Raw genomic sequence first — 22,343 nt, forward strand, 5'->3', positions numbered from 1 at the left:
TAAAAATACATTTAAAAGAAGGCAGAAAGGCAAAGCAGTTTTTCAACTAACAGCAATAACAGGTGAGTACTATGTGCTCTATTTTTGGTTGGACAAACACTACGGCCACACATGCATATCCACTCAATCCACAGGTGATAAAAAGGGTCGTCTTCATTAAAATGTCACTCTCCATAAATGAATGCCCATATGTTTCTGTGACATACAGGGTCAAACGCATATATGGAGGTCAGCGTGGCCTCCTAATGAAGGTTGCATGCACAAACAATTAAAGCAAAATGCTGCAAAAATGGTTCGCAATGGTTTATGGGAGCTAGATGATACTGATTCATCTGGCTTCTAATTGATTTGAAAATCACCAGTGGTAATTCCACATCAGTCTTAGTGAAATATATAGTGTATGCTATTACCTTTATACTGATATTATGCACTGGCTAAATGTGATGATATGGTGGGTTCATTATATCTTGCTGTGGCTAAGACTGCAGGCAAAGCTACTTTGCTGAAGTTTCAGGTATTAGCAATTCTGTAATTATCATTAGCATCATTATGTCCCTTCCTTTCCTCTCTTCCTCCCTTCACCCATCCTGCTCTTCCCCCATCTCCCATTGGCAAAGTGTAATCATCTGAGTTATCAATCACAGCGGACTGCCTAAGGCGCAGAAACATAATACCTGCAATGACTGAAATAACTCATATCTATAGTATGACTGAGAGAATGAGTGTTTTTTGAGCCAATGAAACGTGTCTGTGTTTGTGGAACGAGCAGAGTTGGATTCTGATTTGCAAATGTGTCTTTTGTATCTAAATCTGAGGTAGTGGGGATAAAACATTGCAGTGAGTACTGCGACAAACCAGACTGACTAGCTAATACATATTTATACTCTGAATATTATTTTCTGAGATGTGTAATATTTGTGATTTTTATATGTTGTTGAGAAAAACATTTTTCAAATATTAATGCTCAATTTTTTTCCCAGTTGTTTTTTTTAAGTGTGCTTGTAAAAAAAATGCATTCAGAAGATGAAGCTTTAGAGTTTACACATTATTGATTGTTTCTTGGTAACTCTGAGAGAAATTTAGTCAGCATGGTTTCTGAAAAGGAGTAATTTCAGTGTAAAATTGCTTTGGAACAACTGATCAAAGAAATTCAGAACTTTTAGCAACTTTTATGGGAATGTGTTTGTGTGTGTGCACACGCTGGGGAGGGATGTGCTATGTTGCATTAATAATAGCAATGATACATGTAAAAAAAAAAAATCTGTTTTTAAAGCTGCTCAACACAACGCAAAGCTCACCTGAGGCAGATGCAAATCTCTAACAACAGCACATTATTAATGGCGAAGAGAAAACACGTTCCTTTGTGCAGTCTTAAGCATATGTTGGGTGTAGAATATTCATGTGGAAAAAGCATTATGCAACAGTGCCATACCCTACGGTGATGTTATAGCCATATGCAGAATACTAGTGGGTATGTACTGTAGACATGCAGCAGCTTGTGCACATTAACAGTAAGACCAAGAGCAAGTTAACAGCAGCATCTCTGCTGTAACTTTCAGATTGTGTGTGTCATGTACCGCTTACGGGAATAAATGGGGAGGGGAGTTTGAGAGTTGGACTAAGAGGTAAACAGCACTTCAAATGTCTGTAACATCTGGTGGTGAAATAAGTGTTTAAAAAGCTTCCTCATAATTGTCACGGGCTGCGATGGCAGACCGTGGAGTTGCAGTGAAAGTAGGGCCCAAAATGCGAGACTCTTAGTGAAGGACAGTGGATTTATTGACAGCGGGTGGAAAACACACAACTATATACAAAATCCCGGCACTGTGGTCCTGTGGCGATTCTCCCTGAATCCCACACAGTGCAGATGTTCGTGAAAGGTGAAACAGTGGCGACTCCAAAAACTCCCACACCGTGACTTCCAAAACACACTCTGCTCCAGATTCCTGGTAACACAAACACATTCAGGTTAGCAGGGACTCTACTTTCTCAAAGGTTTATACCAAGTCCACGGCTGTACTGACGAGTTCTGACTCAAGAATCCGGCATCGGCCTCAGCTCAGCTACAGTCTTAAATGCTGCTCCCTTGACGAGCGTAATCTGCTGCAGCTGGCAGAGGACGACGAGCGGCAGGTGTGGCTGTCTCTAGAGCAGAAACGCTTCCGGGTTTGCAGTCTCCTCAGCACACCAAAACCTCCGGAAGCTCACACGGAGAAACATGGAGAAAAAGGAGAGAAAACCAAAACACCACACGGAAAATATAAACATACACTAAAATACATGAGCCCTGGGTCCCTAGACCCAGGTCATGACAGTAATTGCACTACCTTATCAAGTTATTGTCGTAAAGTCATCCGCTTAAAAATTGAGAACCAGCATAAATAATGTGTATTAGGAGTTTTGTTTTACACGGGAAAGAATGATGAAATTTACTGTGAAAGATGTCATTTTTGAGCATTTTGTTATGTAAACCTTAAAGTGGACATGAAACACTACATTGCGATGCCATCACATCAATATGGACTAAAATCACAAAAGTATGTTTCCAGCAGCTTGTTTAATCTATGCCATGAGAAATTGAGACTCTTCTAAATACAAAGATGGTTCAACTTAATACAAGCAGTGTGTACCGAATGAATGGGAGTGTATGTGACAAAACATAACACTCAAAAATAACAAAAGAAATACTCTTAAGTCAGTAGCTTCAACATAATCTTTTTTTTCTGCAGGTTTATGTTTCCTCATGGTATCCTGTAGCTTATCAGTGTAAACTGATCAAACTCTTATCAGTCCTTAATCCAGCAGCAGGCAGCTGTATCTGTCACAGTTTGCAGGTTAAGGACCCAAACATGGGCTCAACAGGCAGGCAGGATTAAACAGAAAGTAAACTCTTTAATGTGGCTGTTTGCAAAGTCTATAACACAAAGCCAAAAAGGTAAAAAAAGAAAAGAAGCCACATGAACACAGAGGAAGGACCATACACAAGCTAACCAAAAATCAAAGATGGGCGGGTAACACACTGATAAATTTAAAAGAAAGTGAGAAAGGAAATCATCAGAGGGTAATTGGAGAAATTGGGAACAGGATGGTAACGAGGCACAAGGTGAAACCAATAAGACTAATGACCCATGGGAAGTAAAACTAAGCACACAGGAGACAAATTAAATGAAAAAGAAGAAACATTTAAATGCAGAAGTTCGACACACATATACAAAGCAATTTTACACTAAGGGGCACTCTGGGAAAGGTGAGAACACTTGTATGAGAAAGTCTTGAAAGACTAAGATCGTGAAAAAAATACCTAACAGCAATTTAATATCTAATAGCTCTAAATAATCCCAAAATCAAACAAAAACACAAAACACAATTTCCCGCAGCCCAGTCTACGATCTTTACACGACCAAGCAGGTGATGCACAAAGTTGTAGAATAACCTTGTGTTGAACATAATTGAACATTTAGCTACTAAAGATGCCGTTATTTTCCTCTGGTAAAGCATAAAAAACTCAAAGAATGATCGATATTCAACTGACAGTGCTGAGGAATGCGACTCATATTGAATGCTAATCTTGCTCCCTACCTGCTGTGTGTGTTACCGAGCATGTTGCCTGAAATTGGATTTTCACAACATTACTAGAGCAGAAGAAGAAATAATACTATATAATAATGCAAGGTGACCTCTAAAGTAGCTTTCAGATCAAGCTGATGTTCACGCTGGTGTGAAGTGCTTAGAAGGTAAATTTCATAAAAAGCCAAAAGTATGCTCTAAATTATGCAAACATGCTTCTTCTTTCTTTACTGCTTTGCCACTCCATCAATTGAGTCCACCTCTGCCCGTTTCTGTCTGTAGAGGTCTGATATAGTGACTCATCAGGTGAACTGCACCCTGAAGTTTATCTGTTAGAGTTGCTGTTATGCACTAAAACCAGGGTTGTGTCACCGCTGAAATTACAGGTTGCAAAGAAAGCCTCCAATCCTCCCAGTCCCTTTCACAAGGAGCTTTTTTTATGATTAGCTTTTCATTTTTCACTCTGTGCATCAGCTTTTAAAACCCCAGAGCCTTTAAGACTTCACACAAGTGCTAAACAGACATGCACCAGAGAGCCCTGCTGGACTTGAATCCATATTTGAAATATTTCGTATTCTCAGCCCTTGCTGAGATCCTTTCGTTTCCTTGTTTCTTAGGCCGTTTGCTGTACATTTACACTGCTGGCCAATAAAAACATACAAGCTGCTTTTTATAGGAAATCTGGACACATGACACCTGCACAGCTCAGGGTTTTCATTTTCAGCCATTCTGATGTAGAGTTGCTGCTCTGCTTGGGATCCTGTTTCATGACCTAGTTTCATCCAAACTTTAGTTGTTGGACAGATGGCGTCACATTTGACTCCAGAATACTTTGGTATACAGAGGAGTTCATGGTTGACTCAGTGACTGCAAGTTGCCCAGATCCTGTGGCTGACAACTGAGACAAAATCATCATCCCACCATCAACTTTGGTCTCGTCTGTTCACTGGACATTGTTCCAGAGGTGATGGGGTTTGCTCAGATGCAACTATTCTAACCTAAGCTGTGCTGCCATGTTCTTTTTAGTGAGCTAAGACTTTCTCCCAGCAGCCCTTCTAAACCAATCGCACTTGTTCATTCCTTTCATAATAATGCTGCCACAAACTTTAACATGCTAACTGAAGGTTTTTGCATTGCACAGCCTGACCTCGGGGTAAATGGGCTAGGACACCCCCTTCTGGGAAGATAGTGACAACGGTCTGAATGCTCCAGACCAGCAAAACTGCCAAAACTTCTTTTTCTACAGAGGGAGGAAATCCTTCCTTTTTAAAAAGAAATCAATTTTTTAAATTCCTACTGAGGGAATAAGGGTGCACTTAATCTTACTTTCTTTTTCACATGACTGACAGGTAAAAAAGGCCTGATAATAAAATGATGAAATATTTCATTTTATTAGTTTTTTTCTCTTGTTCCAAAGACTTTATTCATTGGCACTTACGTTTATATTTATTGTAAAGGGGAGAGAAGGATAGCTTTACTTTATCTGTGTCTGCGCAGCCATTCCTCAAGTGGGACAGGCAGGGTCAGGAAAAGATTTACTCTGTCCATTCTTCTGGGTCACACTCACTGCAGAAATCAGTGTTGGTGGATAACACATGCTGGATGTCACGTCTCAGTAGGAGCAGAGATTGTAAAGATAGTTAAAGGAGCCGGCAAACTGATGTGCAATTGAAATCTAAAGATCGAACGAAAGAATCATTTTATTTGAAGTGACATCAGCTGGCTCGAGGGATGTCGATGAACCAGACAAGAATGTCTCAACAATTGGACAGAAAAAATTTGGTACAGGCATTCATGATCCCCAGAAGAATCCTACTGACTGTGACGATCCCCAGCCTAGTCCCTAAGCCCCAATAGCATTTAAAACTGTTTACATCTACTAGACTGGCAGTTAAAAAAAGACTTTTCCCAAGAGTCCTAATGATTTGGTTGATCAAGTTACTAAACCTTAAACTTGGGCTTAAATTTCTATAAACTACACTCGATTTTTTTGCACTTATTTCTTGTAATACTGTAGTTTGTTAATTAATATTAAAGCTAGAAAATTGATCCAGATTTTCAAATTATAAAAAAGAGAAGCTTTTTCACTTTTAAAAACTCTGGAATAATTCTTATGCAGGCTGTTACCTGTAATGCCACAGAAAGCCTGGAAGAAGTCATTGTGCTATTTGTGATTATTGAGCTAAAAGAGCAGTATGATCATCTAAAACTCCCCCATCTGCTTCAATCAGTCAACAGCTCTGTGGTGGACTCCAGGTTGGAGGTCATGTCTCCGGACAGGTGGGAGGATTTTGTTTTTGGAAGACCCCCCCTTCTGGGTTCCCATCTGTCTGGCAGTGAATGGAATTAATGTGTCCCATAATCTGTAAACATAACCTAAAATCTGATTCAGGCCATAGAAAGCAAAAAGTCTGTGCAGTAATCTGTCCCATGATCTGCAAAACAAGCTACATATCCTCTTTTGTAACATGCTTCTTTTTCCACCAAAGAATTCTGACGTCTAAGTCGACCTCAGAGAGCTTTCCAGCATAAAACTGCAATTTCAGAGCTTCAGTTTGATTGTAATGGAGTGCAGAAATCTCTCCAAACTGTACAGTGATTTCAGAGATGAAATGTTAAGTTACTTCATGCTGCAAGAAGGAAAAATGTAGTGGGGGGAAAAAGCTGAAATAGCTGAATGACTTTAAAGCATCAGAGGCTGAGATGTGCTGCGATAGATAAAACCCGTGTAGCAAACTGAAACTCTTTATATTACTCAGTGAACGATGTGTTCAGTGGATGTGAGTTCCCAAATTTTTTAATTAAATTTCATAATATTGTTGAGAGAAGTAAATGCACTGGGGGGAAAAATGACATAACTACTCGTCACCCTGAAAATGAGAAAAAAGAATATATTTATTCTCATGTTAGACAAGCCACAGTTCTATTTATCAGTTTGTAAAGTTGCTGACTTTAAAATGACAGTTTTTAGAAGATCGTGAGTGAACAGAGAGCGAATGCAGAGAACGTCTGAGATGAGGCCACTGTGGGGCAGGCCTGTAGAAAATGAACTGCCTGTGACTATGTTTGTGTTTGTGTGAGAGAGAGTCTGAGGAGTCAAGCCCGCTATGTAGATCTTCCAGTTCTGCTTTGTGTTTGCTATGATGTGTTTTTACATGGGCGAAAAACACTCAAGGGTCATCTGGCGAGAGGAGCTACTGTTTAACACTCCTGCTATGTTATTAGATATTTTATGGCAAAATTTCTACCTAAAGCAGAGACAATGTGCATATTCTTCTCCCCAAAATGTGCCTTTTTTACATTCTGACTATTTTTGTTTTTTTCTTTTGCCTTTTTAAATACAAATATTTCACGTGACATTTTCAGAATATTTGTTGAGATTAAAGGGAACCTTTGGACATTTTTACCACGAACCAGTTGTGTTTGTTTGTCTGACTGAGAGCAGGTGAAGTGACACTGTCCAGAAAACTGATCAGCCACCACAGTCTGAAGGCAGTTAATGGAAACGCACAACAATTTTTTGGACAGTTACATAGCTTTTGTATTTTTTTTCTCTTTTAAATAAATCAGTGACCATGTGAATACAGAAGAAGATTTCAAAGTTAATCCCCCCATTTTCAGAGGTTTTAAAAGTAATTGGACAGTTGATTATTGTATGATTATTAGTCCTATGCACATGTGAGTCTGTTTCCTGATTATTCCATAACAGATTCAATAAATAAAAGACTTGGAGTGTTTCTAGGTTTTTAGCTTGTGTTTTATAGCTTTTGATTACAAAAACTTTATGAGTGCATTCTTAAAAGAGAAGAATTACAGCTCAGGGCTCTGGGCAGCTCAGTAACTCAGTAAAGACCCCAGAAGACAGTTAATGTGGATGATGACAGAATTATTTCCATGGTTAATAAAACCAACTTTACAACATCCATTTCTTTAAGTCTAAACACTCTTTCGGATTCATTTACAGGCCCAGTTTTCTTCCCTGCTGGGTGAAGCATTGCCTTCAGAGAATCTCAGAAACATAAATGATAAATAAAAGAAACTTTCTACATTGAAATGAATGAATGAATTCTCTTTCTTTCTTTCTAACCAGGCTGAATCAGCAGGTACAGTAGTGAAGATCAAGAACGCCCTTCGTCACATTCATGCTGCGATGTAAAGTCACACTTCTGCATCTTATGTTGCAGGAACTTTTACAGTGGCAGTTTCTCCAAACTTCCAGCAGATAAAGTCACCTCAGCTGTTGATAAGCTGACTTCTCTCACCTCGAGGGAATACTGACGTCCGAGTGTGTGATCAGGCTCAGAGTTCTAATATTTGACAGTTTTGGAAATGTTTTGGCTGCGAGCAGCCCGAAGAAAGCAGAACTGCCACAGATAAGCAGCTGAATACACTGCCACATTTCAGCTGGCTTCGGCAGCGTGGTGAAGATGGTGTTATTTGTACCCTTGTGTGCAAACACTTCATGTTCTAAAACGGGAAAAAAGGAACTTGAAACTTGCACAAGCATGAAAAGCTTGTCTGTGGTGCTGTATGAGTATCACATACTAAGTCAGTTAATGTCAGCTGCATATGTACATAACCACTTTTTGCATTAAGTACATTGTCAGAGTACTAGCGATCTAAATGATAAGCTATTTATCCCCCAGCGTTTACTTTTAGAGCTCATCAGGGGTTTTAATGATAGTTCAATATTAATATTTAAGTTGACACAAGTAACACTGTCACAATGTTTGCCTTTTTTATTTAATATCTATTGAATAAAAAGCAGCTGAATCAGTTTGGTACAAAAGTCTATTTTCTCCAATCCCCTACCCTGCAGCTTTTCCTGTGCTCCACTCTCACATCCCCCTTGCCAGCCTGTGATCACCCTGTGATCTCGCTTGACTCCTGTTCCTGCAAATATAGCCAGTCTCCCAGTAGTGCTGCTCTGTGGCAGCTCATCCACACATTACAAATGTGTTTGACCCTCTGTGTAGCCTTAAACAACACCCTTCAATTGTATCACTGTGGCATTTTTACCAATGCAAATGCTTTAGTCTTAGTTTGTTCCTGTTTCAAGCTCCTTTTATACTGTAGTGTTTTCTTTTTTTTTTTTTTTTTGGAAGTGTACTGTAGTGTTTTCAAGGTAGCAGCTTGTTAGTACATATACACACAGTGTGGAGGAGAGAGAGTGCTACATGTTTTCCTTTTGGGAATTGATGGTATTGTGGTGTTTTCACATGAGTAAGTATGCTAGAAAAACGTACAACTAAAATAGCTCAGGTGGTAGAAAAAAACAAGAATTACTTGTTTCATAAATTAAATTGTGTGATAACAACGTGAACAATGCAGAAACACCTCTAACATTTCCCTGAATGTACCACTGGCACCAGCTTTAACAGAAACTCTACAACTCTTACTACTGTTTAAACAAGGCTGTACTATGACAACACATAATTGGCCTCAGTTTGCCTGTTTTAACAATATAAAGTGCAAGTTGTAGTACCAGATTAAGCTCATGAAAATGTTACTGACCTTTTCTTCTCCCTCATGTTTTATTCTGAAACGAAAACTTTAATTCAATAAAACAGACAAGGTCGATTCTCCCCTTCTACACAGCACAGTACTGCACTGACCTGTCATATCCTCTCATACCACTCCTGACACACACACACACACACACACACACACACACACACACACACACACACACACACACACACACACACACAGTCTCGCGGACACAAAAAGTCTCTTCTAACCTCTCATGTGTTCCACTCACTCTACAGACATGCAGCCTTTGTTTCAAGGTTAAATTGTCCCTGGACAGTGGGTAACAGGAGGCAACAAGAAAACATTTGCTTTCCCACTTAATATTTTCTGCTTTCCTTCACTTTTGCTATTTTTGTCATTTATGCAGACTATCCCATTTCAGTCAGTTTCTGCATTTACAACTTTTTCCATGCGCACTTAATACAAAAGGTCTTTATATCATCTAATTATAGCAAATAGTATTTTCCTAAAAAATAAGTGTTACTATTGAGAGTAATATATATAATTTAAGGGGTCATCCATTGAAGCAAAATACGTCCACAAATTCCAGATGTTTCTGCATTCATGGTTTATAGCAAAAGGCCTACAGATGTCATGCGCTGAACTACAAAAACTACCATAGGTCAGTTTTGGCATGCTACTATGTTCAAGGACAAAAACAGTGAACATTTGAAAAGGCAGACATCTAGGCACTGCTTCAAAGCAGATAACTACTGTTAGTAGTTATGTTTCCAATATATAACAAGTTCACTGTGTTAGCAAGCACTGGACATTGGGGTAGAGTCTTGCTCACAGCAACAGAGTCCTGGTTTCATGGACTAGTTGGGGCCTTTCTGTGTGGAGTTTGCATGTTCTCCTGTGCCTGCGTGGGTTCACACTCGGCTATAGGAAAAGGAAAAGGCATTCTTCTACATTATTTGAACTCATCCTCTGTGTCTGTACACAATAGCATAGCAATACATCTGTGAAAACAGATAAATACAGTAATACACTTTAAAAATTACCTCTCCTAAATGTAAAACTGCAAATGTCATTATTAATCATGCAAGACAAACAATGTTTAACTTCAAATGCATGTGAACAGTTATGAAGGAGGACTTGCTTCATGCTGCTCATAATCATTAGGAAATGAAAAATCATCACTGGTCACAGGAACTTTTAGAAAAAAAGAAAGGTGAAAAAACCTGACAGTGCTTGTAAAGCCTGACTTTCACGGCTACTGCATCTGTTAAAACAACAGCAGGCCTTTCAGCAGGTGCAGTTCTCCATCCCATAACCACGCTGGACAAATGACAATAAAGTTTCCACAGAAGATTCTTTTTTTTATAGTTTTGGATTAGGTTTGATAAGAAAAAGGACAATCTGAGTCCTTAATAGCTGGTCATGGTGACATATGACAGGTTTGTCATAGTTGCAGCTTTGACATTTTGCTTGAAATTAATAACATTTTAATTTACATCTGCAATTTTTCTCTCATTTCAGAAAAAAAGAAGAAAAAAAAGTGTTGATTTACGTGTGTGTTTGTGTGCTCAGCGGCACAGCCAGATGACACTTCCTCCTCGTTAACCTCTTAGTTTTCAGCTTCCCACCAAGCGAAGTGTAAGAACGATGGCGAAGAGGAGAGGAAGAGAAAGATGGACGAGTGATGTTCCCTTTCCCATTACTGCTCTGTTCATTTGAGCCCTGGAGGGAAAACAAAAGAGACACCGAGCTGTAATAGACACTGTACATTTCTGGACAGACGAGTGGAGTCTGAATATTATTAGTCTGTGTCTACCTACAGGAAAGAAACATTAGAAAGCAGGAGTGATATTACAATCCTCACACACTTCATGCACAGAGTGTGCTCTCAGGAAGGCGTGGGAATTTATAGTTTTTTATATTATGCTGATTTAGTTTGATCTAAATCTCCTGCGGGTGAACAATTAATAACATTTTCTTCACATCTCTGGTTTTGCATAATGATGCATGACTTGAATAAAGATAAAACTTCACATGGTAGATGATGGCTCAAAAGATAGAGACTCTCCGACTGGCTCGACACGTGGCTTTTGATAGACACCGATGTTCATTTAGCGCAGATTGCTTTTCATAAAAAAGGATATGGAAGGTGTTTCATGTCAGTCACTGGAGAAGACGGCACCTTTAAAGCTGCAGTTCTGAGGGTCAGACAGTTTCAATCGTCTGATTATTTTTAGAGGCAATTATGCCCTTGTATTTGTCTCTGTTTATAGTAAGTAGAGCTATTCTGCGTTAGACTTTCATGGCCTTGTCAAGGTATAAATTAATAAAGGCTCAGGAGTAAAAGCTGTTTACAAAGAGACTAAAGGGTATTCATCAGAAATATTTCAAAACATATGATTGGTTATGATAAAAGGTTACATGGACATGTGAGATGTTGAAATTGTGCATGAACATTAAGAAAGAAGCAGTTATCTGTAATCTGTCTTCTTCTTAGATCATCATTCAGTTCTTTAAACCTTCCCAATGCTCTGATTACTGGTCAATCCAGTGAGTGTTGTCAAATAAAAGCCTTTTACTACTAGCTGTAGTCAATCATGACCACAAATGAGAAGTTAACAGACGTTTACCTTGTTAAGATAGAACCTTCAGCACAGCTTATTAAGGTATAAGTGAATGTATGTATACTTTTGAGCCTGTGTGGGCTAGAGAACATGCTAAATAAATTCAAATATGAACGAACGATTTAAAGAAATCATTAGAAGCCCAACATTACAATGGCATCCACGTCCGTGATGAGCATATGTACACTTCTGACCACAGTTGTACCTGCAATCGCACCTTAGTGTAGCATACTTTAATTTAAAGGCACTGATTTAAATTCTTTCCCTGGAGGATCAGCCTTACCTTAACCTCAATTACTAACCTTAACCTTAACAATTAAGACAGAAATCACTTTACATCTGCTGAACGCTGGGGTAAAACTCAAATGAGGACATCAATTTTGGTCCCTAATTAGACGCACTCTCCCCCAGTCAGTTGCTCAAAATTACCCCAGAAAGCACACACAGAGAGACAAGTGAAATGTCCAGGTATATCAAGGGGAAACCTCCACTGGGCAGAGTTTAGTTTGACTTTCATTTTCAAGCTATTGCATACACCCATTTTTTTCTCTCTTTTCGTGAGGTTGTAGGGCATGAGAGATGGGAAGGGATGTAGAGCGTGAAGACATAAGTGGGTTTGGAAGTCACATTGACAAGCTACAAACCTCAGAGATGTTCATTACCTCCCCTGCTCCTGTCTAGATGCTCCTAGAAACACAAACCGTCCCTCCTGTATGTACGCATGCTTGTGTTTCACGGATTCAGCCATTATATGATCCTTCTGTGAGTCTGCCTTGAAAGTGAAGCATGTGACATATTTCTTGCAACAAACGTTTTTACATCAATTAGAAGCAGATGTTCTTGATCAACTTAATCTGGAACGTGGTTCAGGTGGACTATTCTGTGTTAAGAGTTACTGAATCTTTTCATCAAAATCTAATATTTTTACTGTGGTAGATAAAAGTCAATCAAATGTTTCATGTAGGTGGTCACAATAGTTTTCACCTTTTTAAGAAGGTATATGTTTTTTTTGCTGTTCATTGCAGAAGGGGAATGGGTATTAGGATATTAAAGGCATTTGATTTTTCTAGTGAATAGTCTGGTAAAACGTCTTTCCTATCTAGGAGTCACATCCACTTATTGCTTATTGTTTGTGATTGGAAACTTAACAGAAATGATAAAGCTGCAGTTTTGAAACCCAAAACAATGAGCCAAAAGAGACTAAATTGCTCTGCAGAGTGGGACGAACCCTGTGTTTTGTAATTTTCCCCAACAGACAGGTCAAGACAAACAGACACAGATATACCAGCAGCACCTAATATGATTACAGTGTTTAATGCTGCACTGCAATTACTCCCTTACTGTGTGAGCTTTTGTAACAGATGAATACATCAGGGTTTATTTAAACGCAAGCAAGGCGAACGTCTCTCACATCAGAAATGAAATCGGCAGGAATAAATAAGTAAACAAGAACAGCCGGCTCTGTGTTGATGAGAAACGTGTGCTCACTGGGTATTAATCGATAGCAGCAGTTTTCATCTTCGATCCGGCATTGTTTAACAAGAGGAGGACAGCAGAATGATTTCTGATTGTTCTTTCTAAAACTTTGTGTCCCAGTTTGGCATTCGGTCTAATTAAATTGTGAGCATTTTTCTCTTTTTCTTCTTCTTCTTTAATTTAATTTGAATTTTGTTTAAATTTTCTTCTATTTGTTTGTGTTTTGCCTGCTTTGACCCATTTAACAGCTGCCTCCCTCCTGCTTTCTCGTGTTGTTCGGTCACTGTTGTCACAGTTTTGTTATATCAGGTGAGGGTTTCATGGCATAAGGTGACAACAGGCAGGTAAAGATGAATGGAGCCCTGACTGGGCTCTGTGGGCTAATCTGGCATTTTGCGCATGGATCACTGGCAGAGCTAATTCAGGCATAAACAGATTCAAAAGCACACAAAGAAAGTAATGAAGCGTAGCTGGCCAGACAGCGCAGACAGAGTCCCTGCACATCTGAACTCAGACAGGCACACATGTGCCAACACATATACACCAGCTGAGAGACACAGACTCACATTAGAGATATAAAAAGGCTGGCAAGTTTGCAGCTCTTCACTGGGGCATGCGTATGCTCGCCTGTCAGTGCTTCAGGGAGAACTGACCAAGTGTGTACATCTGTCTCGACCTCGGGCTCATCTCTTACTTGTCTTCTTTCCACCTTTTCTCCTTTCCTTTAGCTCCTTTTTCAGTTTCCTTTTCATCATTTTCTATCTCGTCTTCTTTCATTTCTTACCACACACACTTTATCTTCTTTTCTCCTTTCCTGTTGTTGTGCAGCTCATCCCTTGTTTATCCCCATATCTTTTCATCCTTTGCCTATATACACTAACCTTTCTTATAAATTTTCTGGCACTTTAAATCCTTGTCCTCTATTTTCACACTTCTCTTTTCTGTTCCATTACACTTCTCCTCCTGTCCTCCAATTTCATTTTTGGTATCCGCTGTCTTTTTCCCGATCCTGCTTTCTTTTCCATTCCCATTCTCTCATTATGTCCAAAACAGTGAGTCTGGTTTGATCTCTGGCTGATGGTGATTCCTCTCCGTGAGCGCTGACAGGTAGGATAGGCTTCATATCCTCGGCTCGGCGCCCAGATGACTCAAGAAGGGGGCTTCTTAAAGTGCAATGTTCCTTCCTCCGTAAATGAATGTGCTCAGATACATGGAGAGTGAAAATGAAATAGGGAAGTGCAGGCGCAGACAGGAAAGCAGGTACAAAGGAAACATGTACAAGCGTGTTTGCCTGCATGCATGCAAGTGTTAGAGAGCGAGGGGCATAAAAGCAAAATTACAGCAGTCAGTAATTTCTGTTACCGCTGAATCAAATTTACTACAAGGTATGCAGATTTGTTTGGGGGGATTATTATGTCTTATTTTGTTAGAGTACATACAATCCTTGACCCTTCTAACATTATTTTCTTCCACCCGGTGTTAGTTTTAGTCTTTTTAATTAATTATTATTGTATCAGTGGCATATGTCATAGGAAATATTTAAGAACATCAGTACAGGTAATGCAATAAAAACTTTTTGAAAGTTGTAGACACCCAAAAGTCTCAAGAAATATGTCTATCAATGTCTCATCGGGCACATTGTGAAAGCATTTTTACCAAACAGATACTAAAACGAAGCACTCACAAAATTCACAAAAATCTTTCAGTTAGTTTACTTTTTTCAAAAGTCTAGTATTTATTTTTTACATTAGTTAAGTAAAATATTTGTTTTTTTCCACACGTAGTTTTAGTTTTTAGTTTAAAGGTGGTTTAAGCAGCATATGGGTGGGGCTGCTGCATAGCAACAGCTGTGTGCCTAATATCTACACTCTGTATGACATCATGAAGCTACAAATAAAGAAAAAGCTGAGTGTTTATCACAGTCTGAAACATCCAGTTTTTTATAGTATACTGAATATATGATATAACTCAGTGACTCAGTGTAACAGGAGTTACTGTTTGTCAAAAACAACTTGCTGCCCTGCTTTTGAGTAGCTCATAAATGGTGACACAATCATCTTCTTGTTTTACAATCTTTTGACTAACAGCAGAAAAAAAATGACTAGAAATACAGAGATGATGATGCGGTAGAGGGCCTTAGGGTGGATGCAGTATCAGTAAAACTGACCTGAATTAGTATGTGAGTGAGTGTGTGACACACAGACACAGAGAGAGCTGCTCAGGGAATCTGTACACAAAACCAAATCCTGATCCTCAAACAGCTGTCTAAAGGACTGCTCCAAAGTAAGGATTTGCTGTCCAAATATATTCTCAATTCTCGAAACTTAAATTGTTCCCCAAACCCAACCTCTGTTGGTCAGAGGTGGATTGTGCTGACTCAGCTCCTATCTCACCATCTCCCTTAAAGTGCAAACTTGTCGACAGTCATCTGCTCTCCTCAGCTCTGAGCACACACGCACATTCTTATGTAAGACATGACCTTCCCAAGGTTTTTCTGATAACCTCTTACGTATTGAGAGCTCTCCTGTCTGATGTCGCTGCATATTATCAGCTGGTAAAGGCTGATGTGTTAGGCATAAATCATTATGAAGGGGTAGAATTGTTGGTTTCCTGTTTGGGGAAAAGGAAGCGAGACAGAAGATATCCTAAAAAAACTAATTATATCCACTAAGATTTTTGTTGTAAATACAACTTAATTACATGTACTAAAGTAAAGTATTAATTGTTTTTTGAGTGTTTTTTTCTTCGTGTATTGATTTTGTTAACACTCAAAGCTAATCCTGTGGCCGCGCTGACTGACAGGTGTGCTGACACAGACACCTGTCGCAATACTAGGTGTCACCTTCACTAAGGGGGACTAAGGAGGTGGTTACTCCAGGGCACGATTAGCACAAAGTGTCTAGGACACAGGGAGAGTTCAGTTAGTGGCAGAGCAGGGCAGAATATCAGACGGAGGTTGTGTAGGGTTGACTGCTTACTTGTAGCAGAGGTGCAGTGAATCTTGGGGGAAGCTGTAGATCCGAGTGGGAAGCTTAGTGGCAGGATTTCCATGAGGGGAAACAGGCAGCAGGCAGGGTGAATGATACTGATAGGTCCTTTTACAGAGCGGGGTTGCAGAGGTGATTAGGGGTTCCTGCTGATGGAAAGACAGTGTGAAGGTTTGTGGTAAACTGTTGACACAGAGAGAAACTTGTTAGGCAAGAAATCTACATGAAGGAGACACAAAGGAATAGGGCCTGTGATCACTGGGAGTAGCTGATCAGGCCAGGTTTAAGAACCGCCTCCTGATTGCTGCTGACCGGTGCCAGGTGCGAGAGATCGCCTGCCTCCACCTCAGAGAAACTGCTGCCAGCCTCCAGGCACATCCACCACTCACTCAGACCGTGACACTATCTTTATTTAAGTGCAAAATCCAGCCTAAAGAGACTTCAAAATGATCACCACTGCAATTCTACAAGTGTAGGTGCAGATAGAAATGGATGCTAAATTGCTAAGGGGCTCACTGTTCATTACTGCCTTCATTACCTGTTGAAGATCCAGCTTTGGCAGCTGGGCTTGATTCGGCATCCACTCAGCTTTAACATCACTGTTCATGGCTAGCTTTAGGTTAGCATGCTGTCCGTGCAGATGTTTTCAAAGAGCCGTTGTCTTAGCAGTATACTGCGGTTGTTTCTGTCCTGGACCCAGTTTACATGTTACCACAATGCTCTTGACCTTTCACGCAAAAAAAATAAATAAAAGTAATATTCATATCTCACCATTGTCAGGAGTTTTAGACCATAGAACAGGAACATTTGATCATTTTCTTTCTAGCAGTCTTTGTAATAAATATTAACAGCATTAACAACACAAATTATATGTGATTTCTGAGTTTAGCACATTACTGAAAAAAGCGTAAAGTGATTAAGGTGACTAAAATACGAAAGTACTAAAATAACCTACTGTGTGATACAGATTGTCCATTAATTCTGTTCTCAAATTTAGGTAATTGAAGCTCTATTATTTTTTTTTAGTCTAGTACTTACTTATTAATCTGAATGTGGCACCTGCAGCTTACAAAACAAACTTTCTTCAATCTGATGACAATTTAGGATGAAATTTTGGGCTGTAGCAGAATTACAAATGTGTTGAAAGCACGTTTACTTTTTTGTGCATGCACAGTTGATAATGCTGCGGTGCATACGGTTCACCTAGTCAAAATTTCACCTTTGCAGGTGACTTACTTGGACCCCAACAACAAAGTGTTTAATAATACAGGGGACTGAATGTGAGATACACCTTTCATCTTTGCATGGCTACTTCTGCTTCTGTGGTTTCCATGTAATAAATAAACTCAGTAAAGAAGCTTCTGAGAATGTAACTGGAAGGTAACAAGTAGGAACTCTACAGCAGCTTGTTGTTTGCTTGTTGACCTTTGTGATGAACTCTATGTACTCTTACAGTGATGCATAAAGAACTTGACTTTCTTAAAAATGACAAGTTTAACTATCCAGCTAACCTTGAAAATACATTTGAAATGCATTGTGTGTAGCCAGAAGAAGAGGAAATGTTTTTACCCAAATGTGTAAGATGACATTAAGCCTCTGTGGAAGACAGCTGACTCAAAGTCTGAATCCTGAGTGGCCAACAAGGCTGTGTTCATTTCACCAACAATCACACAAATTGCCCCTGCCATCTATTGACTCATGCCTAAAAACAATTTCTATCAACAAAACATACGAGTTAGGGCGAGAGTGAGTCCATGTGATGACAGACTGTTTACGTAGTCCTGAGAAAGGTCGCTGTGTCCCTGTACCCACTGGGCTGGAATCATCGTTCCAAATTTCTAATAGTTGCCGCATCTCGGGTGATTTCCTCAGGGGTGCAAACTGAAATGGACTTTTCTCAACTCAGGATACATCATATGTTTTTCCCATTTCCTCTTGCTGGTGTGATTTTTTTTTTTTGATCCCTTTACACAAAAGTCATATGTTCTGGTTAGAAAATATGGGTTGCTGTTTTGTTAAATAGACTACAATGAATATATTATTAGTAATTAATCGAATAGTATGAAAGGAAATGCTGTTCATGGAAACCGCTTCTTGAGGTTTTTTTTAAAATCTAAGTCTGATATTATGATGTCGTCACGCTGCCTAGGAACCACTGTACTGACCCATTTTTCATACACAGATAATTTTATTTAAAAAATATCACTATCATTGTCACTTTCATGACAATAACATCTAATTTATATCTAAGACTGAATATTTAGATGTTATGACAACATTACATTGCTTAACAACCACCTTCTAACATATATATGTATGTATGTATTTTTATATATATATATATATATATATATATATATATATATATATATTAGGGGTGCAACGATACACAAAATTCACGGTTCGGTTCGGTTCGATACTTTGGTGTCACGGTTCGATATTTTTTCGATACAAAAAAATGTTCATGCATTTTTAATTTGTCATTTATTAAAATTATAAATATATATTTTAACTCAAAAGTACAGTTTTTAAATTTAACCCTAACCCTTGTGCGTGTTTTTTATTTTGACAGCGAATGCGCACCTGCGGACCACTTATGTGCAGCCCTGGTTATTTAGCTCATCATATCGCAGCCACAGAAATTCTTTTGTCCATGAAACCATAAAGCTGCACTTTCTTTTTGCCTCATAGTCTGATTTGTCATAACTTCTCCGTTTTGTGGTAAGCTTTTCTTTGGCTGTCACTTCTTCACCCTGACCTGTCTTATTTGGCTCAGCAGAACTGAAATGCTTTTACACGCTCACTCACATAAGCTCAGCGATTCTCTGCGCGATCAACCTCTCACATGTTTAAGCTTGCTGCGGGAGATTTCACTTGTCATGTTTGCATAGTAAGCTAACGATTAATAAGACGATGTCAGAGGAATTGGTGCACAAATTATCATCACTCACAGATCAGTGCTGTCGCTCTCTATACACAGTTCGCAGGATTGCAAAGTGAAAGCAAAAAAACAAGCGCAAATTCAAACGCGACTTCAATATGTCACATATTGACAGTGGCTCACCGATGCCAATGACATAATTACCCAGCTACATTTCTGAAAGAATGCAAAAGCATTGACATATATTTTTCCTTCTTACAATAGCCCGACAAGCAGGGAAGAGAAAGATTTTGGTAGCCCGACTGAAAAAATCGCTAGCTCCAGGACATCGGGCTAGCGATATTGCAAGCCCTGTATCTGATTGAGGAATCACTCATCTTTGGAAAAGAGAGTTTATTACAGAGAAATGGCTCTTTCCAAAATAAAAGCTATACTATCCGCTTCTTCTGGGCTATATTCTCAGCAGCATAAGGAGAATCATGTGCTAACAGCTGTCTAAATGACTCGGCTAAAGTTAGTAGCATGCTTGCTTTTTTTTGTCTGCTTCCACTTGTCTTTCCACTAGGATGATGTCGGCGTAAATGTGCAGTCATATTCGTTGTGTTCCCACTAGTGCTTTCAGGTTAATCTCGTTGAAATGACCTTAACGCCACAACACGGCAAATCTCCGTTAACGAGCTACCGCCGATCGCTCCGTGCATGGGGCTAGACGGCCAACACGTTAACGAGCTAACTGCGCTAACACACTAGTTCACACCAATGTAATTGAGCATTGCATGGCACATCCAACATACTGTTTTACTTTAGTCCATGACTCGCTTACCTTCAGGGTCATACGTCACATGAAAACCAAAATAATTCCAAACGCCAGATCTGAATGAGGTTCAATTTGCCTGTTGCAAGTAGAGCTTAACTTCTGTCTCGCTAGCTTGCCCTGCGCTCTTCCTTCTGACTATGCTGTCTGTGTTGAGCGCTCAGTGGATCTGGGCTGGACAGTGCAGCCTAGGCGGAGTAGTCGAACACAGATTCACTGAGCGCTCAACACAGACAGCATCGTCAGAAGGAAAATTGATAAAATAAATTACAAATGTTGTATTGTTCGATACATATGCGTACCGAACCGAAAGCACTGTATCGAACGGTTCAATATCGATACGAATATCGTTGCACCCCTAATATATATATATATATATATATAAATACATACATATACAAGTTTATTTGTATAGCACAATTCAACACCAAGGTGATTCAAAGTGCTTTACAGAGACGTTAAAAAAATAAAAAATAAAATAAAAAGCATGATTTAAAATTGATTAAAAAAAACAGTAGATAAAATCAGTAGTTAAAATGTAAGTTTTGAAATTTAAGCTTAAAAGTGTGGATTTGGTGTTTTATTCAAATGCAGCTGAGAATAGGTGAGTCTTCAACCTGGATTTAAATAAACTGAGTGTTTCAGCTGATCTGAGGCTTTCTGGGAGTTTGTTCCAGATATAAGGAGCATAAAAGCTTCTCCGTGTCTGGTTCTGACTCTGGGAACTGATAAAAGACCAGATCCAGATGACCTGAGGGATCTGGAAGGTTCATACTGGGTCAGGAGGTCACTGATGTATTTTGGTCCTAAACCATTCAGAGCTTTATAGACCAGCATCCGAACTTTAACGGACAGGCAGCCAGTGTAAAGACCTCAGAGCTGGACTGATGTGGTCCACTTTTTTGGTCTTAGTGAGGACTCGAGCAGCAGAGTTCTGAATGAGCTGTAGTTGTCTGACTGAATTTTTAGGTAGACCTGTAAAGATGCTGTTACAGTAATCAAGCCTACTAAAGATGAATGCATGGACTAGTTTTTCCAGGTCCTGTTGAGACATCAGATCTTTTATCCTTGAAATATTCTTGAGGTGATAGTATGCTGACTTTGTTATTGTCTTAATGTGTTTTTCTAAGTTTAGGTCTGCATCCATCACTACACCCAAATTTCTCGCCTGGTTTGTGGTTTTTAGGTGTATAGATTGAAGTTCTCTGGTGACCTGTGATCGTTTTTCTTTGGCACCAAAGACTATTACTTCAGTTTTGTTTTTGTTTAGCTGGAGAAAATTGTGGCACAACCAGTCATTAATTTCCTCAATGCATTCACCAAGAGCCTGTACAGGGCCTCGGTCTCCTGGTGACATTGTGATATATATTTGTGTGTCATCTGCATAGCTGTGGTAGTTTATTTTGTTGTTCTTTATAATCTGTGCCAGTGGGAGCATTCAAATGTTAAACAGAGGGGGTCCCAAGATGGAACCTTGGGGAACTCCACATGTGATACTTGTCTTCTCAGATGTGAAGTTACCTATTGATACAAAGTATTTCCTGTTTTCTAAGTATGTTTTGAACCAGTTTAGTACAATTCCTGAAAGACCTGTCCAGTTCTCCAGTCGTTTGAGTAATATGTTGTGGTCAACTGTATCAAATGCTGCACTGAGATCCAGTAAAACTAAAACTGACATTTTTCCACTGTCTGTATTCAGACATATGTCATTAAACACTTTGGTCAGAGCGGTTTCAGTGCTGTGGTTCTGTCTAAAACCTGACTGGACGTCATCATAGCAGTTATTCTGTGTTAAGACGTAATTGAGCTGTTGAGAAACTGCTTTTTCAATGATCTTACTTAAAAATAGGAGATTTGAGATCGGCCTGTAGTTGTTCATTTATGTCTTGTCAAGATTGTCCTTTTTCAGTATAGGTTTAATTACAGCAGTTTTTAGTGTTTCTGGAAACACACCTGACATTAAAGAAAAGTTGACGATCCGTAACAGGTCTGACTCCAAAGTCTTTGAGACCTTTTTGAAAAAACTTGTTGGCAGGACATCTAAACAGCAGGAGGAGGAGTTCAGTTGACCTAAGTTCACTGAATTTCTCGGAGGAACCCACCCGAGGGATTAATAAAGTTTCATCTAATCTAATCTAATCTAATCTAATCTAATCTAATCTAAGATGTCCTCCAGGTCTTTGCTGTTAATAGGGTGAAACTGTTTGATGGTGTTTAAACAGTTTTTCGATGGACACAGTACATATCCTGAATCTGCTGTTGATGTACCAATTGCTTGTCTAATTTTTTGGATTTTTTCTGTGAAGAATTTGGCAAAGTCATTGAATGAAGTTCATCTGCCACTGACACAGGAGGGTTTGTTAGCCTGTCAACTGTAGAAAATAAGACCCGAGCATTATGACTGTTTTTGGTGATGATGTCAGAGAAGTAGGAACTCCTTGCACTTGAGCTTACGCTAATGAGAAAAGAAAGAAGAAAAAAACAAACAAACACTTGTTTTT

The 22,343-nt window shown here is 39.2% G+C and overlaps 1 long non-coding RNA gene across 3 annotated transcripts; it reads right to left on the minus strand.

Moving 5' to 3' along the window:
* Positions 1–8,650: 8,650 nt before the first annotated feature.
* On the minus strand, positions 8,651–19,883 carry LOC113028337 (uncharacterized). 3 transcript variants are annotated; one of them, XR_003273225.1, is made up of 4 exons: positions 19,852–19,883; positions 16,139–16,293; positions 10,613–10,782; positions 8,651–9,981 (listed from the first exon to the last, which is right to left on the minus strand). It is a non-coding gene; the product is annotated as an uncharacterized LOC113028337 (long non-coding RNA). The 3 variants fall into 3 exon arrangements; XR_003273224.1 differs by having other exon boundaries at positions 16,139–16,296; positions 19,852–19,882; XR_003273223.1 differs by lacking the exon at positions 19,852–19,883 and having other exon boundaries at positions 16,139–16,462.
* Between the last annotated feature and the right edge of the window lie 2,460 nt (positions 19,884–22,343).

The sequence above is a fragment of the Astatotilapia calliptera genome, chromosome 8 (assembly GCF_900246225.1).
Source record: "Astatotilapia calliptera chromosome 8, fAstCal1.2, whole genome shotgun sequence".
Lineage (NCBI taxonomy): Eukaryota > Metazoa > Chordata > Actinopteri > Cichliformes > Cichlidae > Astatotilapia > Astatotilapia calliptera.